Source organism: Catharus ustulatus, chromosome 5 (assembly GCF_009819885.2).
Source record: "Catharus ustulatus isolate bCatUst1 chromosome 5, bCatUst1.pri.v2, whole genome shotgun sequence".
Taxonomy (NCBI): domain Eukaryota; kingdom Metazoa; phylum Chordata; class Aves; order Passeriformes; family Turdidae; genus Catharus; species Catharus ustulatus.
In genome coordinates this window covers 69,602,024-69,616,376 of record NC_046225.1, presented here as the reverse complement: position 1 = coordinate 69,616,376, position 14,353 = coordinate 69,602,024, and the positions used below count along the sequence as shown (strand labels likewise).

The window sequence follows — 14,353 nt, the reverse complement described above, 5'->3', positions numbered from 1 at the left end:
AAGGTTACATAATTGTTACCCATCAGCCAACACCAGATCTGGTAACCAGGACAGATTCCCATACACATAAAAGTATCAAAGACAGCAGCTTTGATATCTTTATTCTGTGATCAGTCATCTACATCAAAAGCACTAGGTTCATCAGCTACCTCTTTTTACCCTCAACATCCTCTGTATATTTTCTCTTTAGTGACCTGCATTAACCATTCCTGAGCATTTAGGTTGGCCAAGCATATTCAGGGACAGCTTATAGAATGTAACATGGGAAGAGATCTTCACAGAGGTATTTTCCAAATTTAAACATGAGGCTTGGGAGGAACATTGATGCTACTAAGACCATGAGTGACTTATATTTTCTATTTTTAACATCTACAGTTTAAAAAAAGTAGAAAATTATTTTCAAATAATGCTTCCATAAAAATATTGCCTCTTCTACACTACTAATTAGCTGTTTAAATAACCAGCAGTAGCAAGGAAAAAAAGCAACTTGAGGCTATGAGTTAAACCCACTTAAAACTAAGATATTAATAGTAATAATAGTGATGTTAGGCTATCTTTTAAACTTGTTGCCTTTAAGTACATCCTCACATAAGATTTTCATATGCTAACTATGCACTATTTCACCTTCACAGCAGTCTGCTACACACCAGCCTCCCTCAACCTGAGAGCTGTCCCACAAATGTAACTTTTGTTCTTATATCTACTTTTTTTTTTTTTTGCTGTAAGACAGAATGCTTAGAAATGTGCTTCCACCACAAATAATGCTATCCAGATAGCTGGAAATTCAACTGGTCTATTTTTGCCTCATGTGTCCTATCAGGAATGCAGACAACTTCAAATATTTACATCTTTTTCTGAAATTACACTAGGTCAAATACTAAAAAAGCCTCAAGTTCATACACTCACTGGTAAAGGTGGCACATACACTGTTCAATGTGAGCAGTCACAGCAAAGTGTGGTTCATGGAATACTGAAGCCAAGTTTGAGGGCAAGCATGTGAACACAGCAGTATCTAGAGCAGCACAATCAAATACTGCTGTGTCCCTTTTAAGCCTGGTGGAGTTCAAAGTAAATCTGGAAATCCGGAATAGAAGTCACAAGAAAGGCTGACTGGAGGTCAGATGGTTTTTTTTACAGATTGAAAACATACTGAAGAGCTTCATAACTGGTGCAAAGACTCTCAGACCTATGTTAAAGATGAATGTTTCCACTAGAAGAGGTTACTACTAAGAACCAGCTGAAAAGTTCAGCACATGTTTAGTTACCTTTATTTGGAAGGGCCATAGAAGAATTCGTGGGTTATATCCCTCAAGAAAAAAAAATAAAACCCAATAAAACTGTTCTGTAATCAGTTAATTATAGTTAGATATTGCTTAGTACTTCAAATGTTTCACTGAAATTTAAGTCAGCTTAATACAAGCTAAAATAGAGACTAGACAGAATGACATTAGACTTTAGTTAATGAATCAATTGAATCAAAGGATAAAGGGAAAGCAAATGAAATGACAGAAGCACAGCACTTTCACAATCATGCTGAATTGTAGTTATTCACATTCATAAATCCTACCAGCTACTGACAGGAATATTCAGGCACTGCAACCATTCAGGCCCTTTCTGACAGCATGGAACCCCATCAATTCTGAAACACAGGCAATGTGGAAAAACCCCCCAGAAAGTTTCATTTTAGCAGCTCACACAACAATAATTTTTGAAATGGAGATATGCTTCATTGACTAAGATTTTGTTTTTAAGTATGGGGCAGGGATGAAATGGTGCTGAAAAGCCTTCATCTATCTGCTCCCACTTTATCCTGCTCCCCATCACAAGTAAATTCCATTTCTCAATATGAAGCACAACATTGATAGCAGGGGTTGTAGTTCAGATCAGAAGCACATTTACAAGTGAACTCCCTTCTCACCTTTCTTAAATGTGCTTGATCAGTACATTGGCATTAACTGTTTTACACTAGAAATCTGTTCTTACTGGGCAGTCCTTGTTGACACAATGAATGTTTTAAGTGGTCAAAATGTCACCAACACACTCCTACCACTGAAATGTCACCATCACACTCCCACCACTGACAGCCGTTCTGGGTTGCAGTTTGATGTACCTCAGCTGCCATCACAACTGCCAACACATTCTCTGCTCTGGCTATTTGTGGCCCACAGCAGTGTGCCAGCACAAGTGTTTCTGCTCATCACAGAGAACTAGATCAAGGAATTTTTATAGCTGGATGAAACCAAAACACTTCCTTTTGTTTCTGAGAAATGTCTTCCAGCTGGATCGCCATGAACTGGACACAAATGCCTGTGTGGGTGCATTGTGGAATGCTGACACTGCTTGTCCAAGTACCTGCTCAAGTACAGCATCAGAAAAAAACACCACACAAAGCCACCATTTCCTACACTGAGCCACACAGATTCTTCTTTAATTAGAAATTAGGTATCTCCTCCTGAAGCATGGTTTGAACATGTTTTGCTCCCATCTTCCTTTCCCAGTTTGTACTCCTTTGACTGGTCAAACTCAGCAGCTCAAAGGGATCTGAAATCCTCCCTGCAGCCTCAGCACCTTAACTCAGTGACCAAACTCCTGGCTGAGCTATGTATACTCTACAAGGAATTGTTTCCCTCATTTCTGCTAATTAATAATTTAGCTGGCAGGAGACAAGAGATTCTTCAGAATGACTTCACTCAGCTGTGGAGCTGTGGTCATTTTAAATCTGCTATTATGTATTCATAAGCTTTTTGCCCCTCAGTACCTCCTAGAAGGAAGCAGCTCACTTAATTTTCCTATTTTTGAGGGTTTAGTTTATTTTGAGACTCTCTGCTATGGTATGTATTTAATGGATCCACAGAGAGAATAGAGTAAGGTGTTTACTTTATGTACTTTTTTCATCATGCTGTTTTTCTAGAGCTGGTTAAAGGCAGCCAACTTTATTTTTCAGCCTCTCCTTATCAGGCTGAATCCCTCTCAAACTGCTCAGCACTTCATACTAATTGGATTTTCAGTGATATGAACCATTTGCCCATCCTTGTTAGGGCAAGGAGGATGCTGCTGAATTAGCATGTTTTCAGCTGTCTCATGGCAGAGATCCTGGCACAGGGCAGTCGTGCCCCAGGTAACACAGCTCTGCTGTCACCCAGGCTCCACAGGCAGCAGCAGAGCCAGGCACTGCCAGTTCAAACAGGAACATCCTCCAAGCCTTGAGCTAATAACAATAGGCCTTGGAGCTCCAAGTTGGATGGAGTCCTGCAAGATTATGGCCACCTTTCCCTCAGCACACCATCCTTTGTGGAGCCTGATTGGGTAGGATAGTGAGCAAGCTGAGACCTCCAAGATAAACACACACAACAAAAGATGTTACTCACTCTCTGTTCTGGGAGAGACTTAATCTTCCTATGATCTCCTTGAGCTGAAGGGCAGAGGTGAGAGGTGGGGAGGAAGAGAAGCTATTTTTTTGTTGTTGTTGAAAGGCAGAATAATCAAAAGGAATAAATGGAATATAAAAATCAAACTGCAAATGCAAGCCAAAGCTAACATTCCTCAAAGCTGGAGAAGGAGCTGTGATGGAATCAGGATCACCAGTGCCTCTGATTTAAAGTTCTTTTCTATTAATTCTGAAGGCTGAGAAAAGTAAAGATTCATTATTATATCTCTATAGTACTACTAAAGGAGAGAGGGCTTATTTCTTTAAAAGATTAGCTACAAGTAGTAATGACTTGTAAAATATCTGCCAAAATTAACAGTGGAGATAGAACAGAAGTGCCCATGTCACGAATTCTGTATCTTCAGTGACATCACTAGTGTCTTTTTTGGGGAAGACTACTAAAAATACAGATTATCCAACCTCCCAGTCAATTAAAGGATGTCAGAGGCTCATTCAGTTTGACAAGCTACTTTCAAAGAGATGAAGAGTCCTGATGAAGACAAAGCCAACACAAAAAAAAAAAAAATTCTCTCCTTGGCTCTAAGAAAGCAAGGCAGCCAGACTCATTTCCCAACCCACTTCTCCTCCTCTGCATCCCGCAGGACAAAATGTTCCAGCAACAGCTCATCTCAATGGGAAAATTTACATTTGTTTGAAACACTTTCTTCTGTTTCTGGAAGTTCTATCTTGGATAAAGAAGAGATCACAAGATTTTTAGATGAATTCCCCATAACACAAATGTAGGTGTTTCTTGGTGATGACTATTCCATTATTTTTCTGCCTATGGCATTAAAATGACCTGTGAGAACACAGAGGATTGTTTCCTCTGATACTTCACATTATTTCCTACTCTTTGCTCCAAGTGCTACATGGAACCTTTATTACCAACAATCCCATACATGCACTCAGCTTGCTCCCAGCAGAAGGAAAGGATTAGCTGGAGTCAAAATTCCAATTGGGATAAGTAGGTCCTTTAAATTATTATCTCTGCTTCAGCAAGCCAAAGGAGCTAATCACTCCAGCAGTACTAACTCCAGATCTAGATGATTTCACTACTAGACTCTGGATGAAAGGTGATTTTTCGCCTCCTGGCACTTTCTGCAGCATTCAAGAAGCACTTCAGAATTGAAACATGACACAAAACTGATCAAGTTTTAACTCTGCCTGTCCCATCCCACTTATGCTTGAAGCAACACTAAGTTGGAAGACCAGATTTTCAGAAACTGCTAAGCTAATCCTTTATGCCATCTGACAAAAAGCTACAAAATGTCTATTTTCCAGCAATGCAAAACTCCAACTTCCAAAAGGGAAGAGAACATTCTATTTTTAAAAATACATATTTACTACAGTGCTAAGAAGTTCACAGAGAGGCTAAGCATTCCTTACAACATAAGTCTATTATTAATAGCTTTTAGCCCAAAGAAGTTGTTGATATCAGGCACTTAAAAGAGAATTATTTGGATTCTATCCTTTCTAGCACTAATCTGTAGTGTGGCTATTCTGCAAACTTTCCAAAATTCCACACCAAGTTAAAAAAAAAGTCAGTTTTAATTAGGAAGTTCCCTTCAGCTATAAAGTTATCAATCAACATTTTGGGGGATTTGTTCTAAAAGGGGACACCTCCATTTCCAAAATATACTTCAGGAGCCCTCTCAACACCATTAACTAGCACCCCTTTATTTTCTGAGGTTCTTTACAAAGGTTTTTTACAGAGCATTAGAATAAGTTTCTGAGAAAAAGGGACAAAGAGAATAGAGTTCATAATCCTAGTCTGTATTCTGCAGAAACTATTCCACAACCATTTAAAAAATTCTGTTTAAATTGTAGTTCTCCCTGAAGAGCTCAGTTGTGACAAAATAAAGCCTTAAAACCACACTGCACACATTCTAGAACTCTGAACAAGCAAACCAAAGAATCCAGTTTCAGCATTTGCAAGTCAGTTTCTCTAAAAGGACTGAAGACAGATTTTATGAGTTACAGAACCTCCTCACTTTCTCCATGCAGTGTTTTCATAAGCTAGTTCTGTAAGAAGGAAACTTCAATATTAAGAAGCTTTCAAGCTTGGATTCAGGTTGATACAACTCCAGCACAGAACTCCAAAAAGGAACAAGTAAAATAAGCTAGAAGACATCCTTTACATCAACTTATGGCCACTGGAGACAAATTTCAGATATTCCACAGGCTCTGGAAGCACAAGGAATATCAAGAGCTCAAAACTGTCTGCTGAAGAACAAACATCATCTAATGTGCAAGGCAGGACTACAGATCACTGTTCTAAGGTTAAAAATTAGGATTGGGTTGTTAATGCCTTCAGAGATAGATAAGAAATATTGGGTTTACTTTACCTCAAATGTAGAAGATCACTACTGAGCCCAGAATTTCACTGTTTTGGCCCTAAAGCATCACCACTAAAACCAACTGGTCAGTGAGGCCAATGAGACAAAATATAAACTGCTGCTAAAATAAAGCTGCATCCTGCACACTCACTTCTACTCCATCTCCCACACTTCAGATCCAAGAGCTCCTATGGGAAGGAAGGGAAGCCTCAACCAACATACACAGCCTTTGGATTCCACTTTACCTAAAAAAGACAGGGGGCATGCTCAAAAGAGGTTAAAGGTAATACTTTGGTATTACCTTTGATGACACAGTTTCCCATCCTCAGCTGTACAATTCACCCAGCTTGGCTGAGGAACACATACAAAACAAAAACCTAAAATAATTTAATACATTTTGAATTAGAACCAAAATATTTTACATGATGAACTGTTGTCTGTAATAAATATACCCCCTTTTACTTCTCAAGTTACTGTCAGTGGTTTGGGTTTGGATTTAAAACAAGATGAATCTCCTACCAGAAAGGAAAAAGAAGGGTGGAGATAGGCCATGCTAAACCTTTGTCACAGTTTATAAAGTACACTTCTCAAAGCAACAGAAGTGGTGCAGTAAGCTCAAGAGACTTTTTCCAGGTCATACCTAATTAAAGCAGGGAATATATCACTACAGAAAACTAGGGCTAAGAACTCAGCCAGAGGTTAAAGCATTTATTTATTGCCAACTCATATCAGTAAGAAGTCAGTCTCTCAGGTTGGAACCTCTTTCAGAGCTGATGAAAACCCAATACTCACATCACAGACAAGTCATCCTGCATCTTTTAAAGTAACTTTGTCAGACAGGACCCCAGATGAGCTGTGCAACCATGCTGTTCCAAGATGCTTACATTATTTCCTAAAATAATGCACCACAATGACAGGCCAGGATTTCATTAATTCTGCTGAAGAATATTTACATCTAGTCTGTTTGGAGTTCCATCTGAATGAGCCATCAGCTCAGGCCCATGACCACTCATCTCTCTGCAATGTGATACTTGGAGTCCTTCTCAGCCCTACTGCAGAAAGCCCAAGGCTGTGATGTGAGGTTGAGGAACAGAAGTCTGATCTAGTGAGGCTTGAACACATGAACACCAAACCCTTGGCTTTTGCTGTAATTATGAACTAAATGTGCTAACAGTCATTATTTCAAGACTACACTACTCAAACCAAGAGCTATTGCCTGTTTAAGCAATTCAGAACAGAATCTAGCAGGCAATCACCACCTCAGTCCAACTTTCAGTGTATATTACTAAAAGCTCAAAGCTCAGGTACTGCACAAATTACTTTCACCTGAATATAGTTTCACCTCAATTTTTTTAATAAAAATGCTATTTAAAACCAATAGAAGTATTTCCTTCATAGACTAAGCCTTCAGTAAGATAGAAAATTCTGACTCAAATAGTAATTTATACTGATAATATTAGTGTTTGGAGAAACCTACCAGATTTTCACTAAAGCAAGTGATCCAGACTGCACAAGACCTATGAGTTGGTTTGCTTTTACTAATTCTAAGCCTTGAAGAATGAAAGAAAATATATGAACTGGCCCTGCTACCAAGATATTTGCTTCACTGGTTAGAAAAGCCAGAGGAAGAAAAATAAAATAATGAGTAGTATCATCTACTTTCTCTTAGTGTTTGCCCTTAAAACTGAGAAGTAAAACAGGCACATATGCATACTTTAAAAATACCCAGGGCTGAAAAAAAAAAAGTGGCACTGACCTTTAACTTGTATGGCAGTGACAATGATTACCCCACACACATCCTGCTCCCCTGTGACAGAATGGAATAATACCAGCACTCAAGTACTGTTCTATTACCAAAGCCTATGGGCTTGGAGCTGAGGGATTATACAAATCTCTTCCATACATCCTGCTCCCAAAACACACACAGCTAATAAACCTCCTCCTGTTTGCCTCCAGGTTCATTCTGAGGAGTTTCAGACATCTGGTTGGCTTGTTTAAAATAAAAAGCCCTAGTAGTAGGTTTGTTTTTATGATCCCAAGTGTGAAATGTTCTTGCTGGAGGCCTCAGGCCAGGTGAAAAACACTTATGCTAAGATGCTACTTCATGGCATTTAGGGATCTAATGAGCTATATAATCTGCACACAGGCACATCTCCCTTCATTAGCTTGCATACAACTATGGAAATTAAAAATGATGAACCTATGGTAGTGCAAATATTTTTCACTAAATAGTACAGCTGGTGAACTGCACATAGCACTAAATTTAGAACTCAGGTTCTGAGCACTGTTCTGTAAATATCCATACATCTCAATGCTTACAGCAAGATGAAACATTTCTCCAAGCCTCACTGTACTTATTTTTCATACTATGAGTAACATTTTCTTCTCATGACAAAGTATTATGCCCAATTTAGCAGTTTAAGGAAAGTGTGTCTGTCTCAAAACTGGAACTCTCCAGAAGATCACTGTACAACTAAACTGAGCACAGAACATGTGTACCCTTATTTTAGCAGCTCACAAGTACACTGTTTACATATTTTCATCTAAAACCCTGAAATATAAAGAAAGCAAATTAAAGGAAGAGTTCACTCCACAGTAAAATTCTACACAGGCTTGCATTAAAGAGTTAAAGCTTGCTGCTACATTATCTGTGTGGAAAGAGCATGGAAATGCATTGAACAGATATGAAATATGGTGTGTAGCTGACAACCAAGCTCCATCTCATGGCCCAGACTTGTTCTCTATCACAGCTCACCATCTGCAATTTGTCACTGAAGAAACCCCAGTTCATGTGGCAGGAGATACCACCTCAAGAGGTGGCACACAGAGATCCCAAGTTCTACAACACCAATTTAGTTATCAGATCCATCAGAATCCAGGCAATAAAACCCAAGAACCACACAGCTTTCAAACAGCAAAAACTTTATTTAAAATAAACATGACTTGGCATCACGCTACAAATGGCACAACTGAGTTGTAGTTTGAAGAATTTCTTCTTGTTGCTCTTACTTTGCTAAACTACAGCTCCTCTCAACTTAATAGATGGCTTCCAACTTCTGTTTTGTGCATACCACAAGCTTTTGAATGGTGAAGTCTCTGAAGGGATCTGCACTACATATAATCTGCTCTACATGTGAGCTCTCAGCCCACAAATGACCCAAGTATGAGCAGACCACAAATTAAAGCCCATGAAAATAATGGAATGAAATACAAAGGCAGTACACATCAATACTGTGAGTGCTTTCAGCATTCAGTTCAGACATTACTTCCAGTGTCACCAGGGACATCCCTCTTGCCAGACCTATTAAAGGTACTTCAATAAAAATTAGTTCAGTTGAGCTATGCAGCTCTTACTAGTTCACCAGACTATTTGAAAAGCCAGATAACTATTTTGTCTCTTTGCAGTCAGCCTTGAGCAGCACACTGAACAGCTGGATACTGGAAATGCTGTGTTAGAGGTCAAGACAAACCAAGGAATATACACATTGCAGCAGGTATCTAGAAAAAACATTTGTAACAATTACACCAACTAATGAAATTCATGAGACAAAGTTACACCACGTCAGAGGAGGGAAAAAAAGTGAACTATTTTAGCTACATTAGTACGATTTTTTTTTTCCTTTAAGAATTGGAAGATCACCTTTGCTTGTTGGAAAAGCTCAGTATTTTCTATGTATTACCTCAATATTAGCTGATATTCTACAAACAACTCATTACTTCTACAAGCAAATTCTACTGGAAGATTTACTTGTCAAAGGGAATTCACAGAAGTCCTAGAAGTCACTAGAACCCCAAATTACAAAGTTTACAGAGGATGGGCCACAAAGCCTTAATGTAAAACCATGTCCCAGAACAGGGAGCAAACAGGCACAAGGTGCCAATTAGTACACAAATACTGTAAACCATACTTCAGTCAGTATAAACATAACTATTTTATTTGAACACAGAAATGTCAGTAGAAAAATGAGTGTTGAGGAAGGCCTTCTCTTTTAACCTTCCTTGACTAGGACAGAAATTTAGCAGCTTCAAATGGCAGCAGGTAAGTTGCTTGCCAAGTCCAGCACACTGCAGACAGCAACTGTGCAAAGGAGGACAGGACCAAGAGTGTTTGGAGGGGAAATAGGACCTCCCACGTGGACAGTTACCTTTCCAGATTACAGTATTCCAACAAAATCAACTTTGGAAACCAAGCTGAAGCACAAAACAGTAAAGATTTATCTGATGAAGTCAAGGTAAGAGATGCTGCCTTTCAAATGATCTTTCAATGCTGACAAGAAGTGCACTCCATCTGAGCTTCCTTCAAAATAAACCTCTGAAATTACAGCTGGGCTCCTGGCATCTTCACACATGCAAAGGTTAAGCACACCATAATCTGCATACAGCAGTAACATCTTTGCTGATGAAGATCTGAAACAAATGACTGTGTGAGGAAGTCACTGCCTGAGCACCTGGACTCAAGTACTGAAGTGATAAACAGGCTTGTGACAGCTGCAGCCTTTTCTGCAGGTGCAACAGGCATTTACCTCACTGCAGTTTGACTCAATCCAACAGCCAGTTTAGAACTCAGAAACAGGTTTGGCATTATTTGATCAGCTTGTGCTCCAGTGAGAAAAGGACAAAGGGAAGGTCCCCTCAAAACAAGTTTCAAAGTTTCAGACTATATTTAACAGGACTATAAAGTTTATGCTCAAGGATTCATGGCATTTTGCAGTTAACTCCACCAGTAAAATTGGAGTACATTTTATACAGAAAAACCTGCCACAACCATGAACACACCCTGAAAGAGCATTTCTAGACACAGCATCCCCATAATCCTGTTAAAGATCTGTAATACTTAAACAACTATTAACCTAAAGTACATTCAGCACAAATTTCACCATCCACATTGCCTTTAATTTCCCAGAAGCAGGTGATGCTGCCTTACTGTTCTGGTAACATCTTGTGGGTTCAGAATGGTCACTGAGGTAATCCCATCTATTAAACATTCAATATCTTTTGCAAAGGACCACCAGATATTCTAAACCTCTGCTCAATTTAACACTGCAGCATGGTTTCAAAGCATATCTGTCTACCTCCTTACAGCATCCAGGGGAAAGAATGGTTGGAAGATAAATTATTCTAGCTTTTAGCCAGGCACAATAAAACTTTTAACTACACTCAAATACATCTGTGTGATGAGAATAAATTGTTACGTGTGCAGGGACTGTAAATAAGGCAATAAGAGCAAGTCTGAGGGAATTACTGAATGGCAGAGATGTAAAGAAAGTTTAGAGGAAGAGGTACTGGAGAAAAAACAACAAATAGCACTTAGAGAACTGTGTCAAACAACCCCAACAGAGAGAGGGCTCAGAAAAATCCATTTCTATGCAGCACAACGTTTATTATGTGCTTTGAGTTCGACAGAGGAGATAATATGAGAACTAAGATTTCAAACAGAAAATTGCGCCTACAGAGGCATCAAAAAATACTTACAAATACAAATCCAAGAAAAATACTCTAAAGAAAAGCTGTTCCAAGCAGTGGAGCTTATCCTTTGACACACAGTTTGCAATGAAAGAGCAATTTCATCTCAAGAATGGACAGCTTCAAAGAATTCTAACTACAAATGACTTCAGTCACTCTAACACCTGGAATTACTTGCAAAGTACTAGATTCAGGCTATGTGATATATTTAAATACAGACAGAAACAGGACATGGTTGGGGCTTTCTTAAAACAAAACAAACAAAAATGGGTTTGGACATTAGTTTGAGGTTAGGCCTGTCTTCATTCCATGCATGCATTAAAAAAGGTCAAAATTCATGCAACCAGTCTCCAATTCCCACATATTTAATTAGAACCTCTGGGAACCTTTTGTGAGCACTAGAAGTGTGCAGCACCCACCTGGTTCACTGGGACATCAGTGTAACAGGGTCTAGGGGCAGGGAGGAACCTGTGAGCTCACACACCTAAATTTTACAGACTTGTGCTGCTGAGAGGTAAGCAAAGGCATCCTAGGGGGACAATCACAGCCAGAGAGCAGCTGCCAGTGGTGTGTGGGAGAGCACATCGAGCAGGAACCCAGCTCAGTTCCATTTCTGTGCTTCCCATGATCTGCTGCTGGCAGAGGAGGCTTGTTATATGTAGGAGAACAGCAGGCAGGACTGCAAGACAGCCTTAAAATCCTGCACAACTTGGATAAGTTGGAAAACTCTTCTGCAATAGGATACAAGTGAGTTCTGAAAAGCACGCTCAGGCAGGATTAAATGAACAAACAGGAAGGCAAGGTCTTCAGAAGAAAGCTGTGAGCTAGGTGGGATCAACAGGCTGACCTTGAAATGAGTGTTAAGCTTTGTCTTGTATGTGTAAAAAAGTCCAGTGTACAGGGATGCATAAACAGGAATATCAGCTTCAGGGCACATGAAGCCATTTGTGCACTCCACTCAGCACAGAAAGTCTCAGCTGCAGTACAGACCTGGGTTTTGAGCACCACACTTGAAGCCCAATGTGAACTAACTTGAGAGAACAACAGAAAGATCAGAGCTGAAAAAAGCATGACCTCTCAGGAAGACCTGAATACACTAGTTTTATTTAGGACAAAAGTATCACAAGGGTGGAGGGCACAACACAAGGAAACAAACATTGCAAAGAACAGTTGAAATATTTTAAGCTTACTTACTACAGGGGAAGGAATAGCTGTCCCTCATGTCCAGGGAATTAGACAATAAGCTTGACCTGCAGTAAGGAAGATGGTTCCATATTCAAAACAAGTTTTAGTCCAGAGTTTTGCTGTCCTCAGTAGAAAGAAGAGCTGCTCAGGCTTCTGCCATGAATCACATCAGATGTGCAACACCAGTATGGGGCAGGAGACTCACAACCAGCCTACACCTTTCACAGCCCTGCTTTTTTTTTTAATAACATACAGTTTCAAGCCCCTGTAACGTTTTTGCTTATCCTCCTACAATGTTTTTTGAGTATCAATGAACTAGAAATTACTTTCCTGATTTTTCAAATTAAAACTTCAGGATTTGCATAATCAGGTTATTTTATTATCCAGAAAAAGTCACACCCGCCCCATACTTTCTTCACACAGAAATAAACCCCCTCCTGTGGCAGCATGCAAGTTTCAGCAATATTGCAGTATCCTGCTGCATCTTTCTTCTGACCAAGAGAAGCCAGAAGCCTATTACTTCAGAAAGACAGGCGTGCTTTGCCTTCTAACAACCCGGCAGGATGATGTAATGGCTTTCACTGATGTGGTGTCAAGGCACTGTCACACAAACATGTGCCTGCACCTTTTACACCCACTGCCTCAGGCTGCGTTAGGACTTCCTGAGGATGGCAAATGCTGCACGCAGCAGCCAAATGCTCCAAAACAAAAATTAAGATATGCAGCATTTTATAAAGGGGGAGTTGAAGCAAAGAGCATTAGTTACAGTCAGAATTCAAATCTAAACTGCAAAATCCAAAGTCACTAAAGCACAGAGGAATTAACTCTTAAGAGCTCAAGCATAAATAGGCCACTAAAAAACATAAAACCAGACAAAGCACTGTCCTTTTTCACTCTGTAATAGTTTGGTACTAGAAGCTATCCAGGTACTTTCCTGCTTTACTAAATGACATTCTTCTGATTTGTGAAGCATGAAAACAGAAGAGCAGCAGCAGTCCACCCTACCCTCCCACAGTTCAGCAATTTCTTATCCAAATATTGAACCAGAAAGGTCTGGTCAGGATGGGGTGCTAATGGAAGAAAAGGATGAAGTCAGCAGGCACACATGCAGCCAAGCTCAAGGGGACTGCTGTGCATTCTGAGAAGGGAACAAGCCAAGCACCAGGCTGGCACTGGAACATGCTGGCTCACGTTCCAGCACAATCTCCAAACCAGCAACACCCTTGTTGTCTCTTAACCTCTGGTAGCCTCTTACAACAGGCAGCAGCACTTCAGTTTAGCCTTCAAGTTACTCACACTTCTCAAATTCATCAAGGTTCAACTCTGTTGTTTCATCGTTTAAGAAATGAAAAGATGAAGTGCTGGGTACTTGTTCCTTCCCCCCTTCCCACTACTAGAAATACATGCTGTACTTTAGTCAATTCATGTAAGCAGTTCTTGAATGCTGCTTTCATTACTTCTCTCTCATTTACTAAATACTACATCAAATTACACTCCAAAGCACAGTAGTCTTGAGGCATGCTCAACCACCACTAGCCTCCATTCCAACAGATAGCAATGATTTATTTGCCACTACTATCACAATGAGATAATTGGGCAAAGAGATTCCTTTTTTCTTTTTTAAACTAGGATTTTAATTTTAACTGACAGTTCATCAAAAACCCTGTACAAACATACAAATAGGTTCTGGGTATCTAAACAGAGACCAGCACTTTAAAAAAATCAATAAATCACACCCTCAAACAGTCCATAGATCAGAAGTTTTCTGTGTTATGAAAACATAACATAGTACAAAAACCACCTGCAATCTCAATGGCCATTTATATATTAAGAGATGCTGAGCTGCAGAAGGCAGAACCCCAGATCCAGACCCATCATGTTGCCTCAACTATGTTCCCACAATTCTGTTTCACAGACTGCATCACACCTCCAAACTTTAACT

General features: G+C 39.6%; 1 protein-coding gene across 1 annotated transcript in view; it reads right to left on the bottom strand.

The window, feature by feature from the left end:
* Positions 1-14,353, bottom strand: part of FAM53A (family with sequence similarity 53 member A) — a 68,895-nt gene that overhangs the window by 49,106 nt on the left and 5,436 nt on the right. The window lies entirely within an intron of this gene.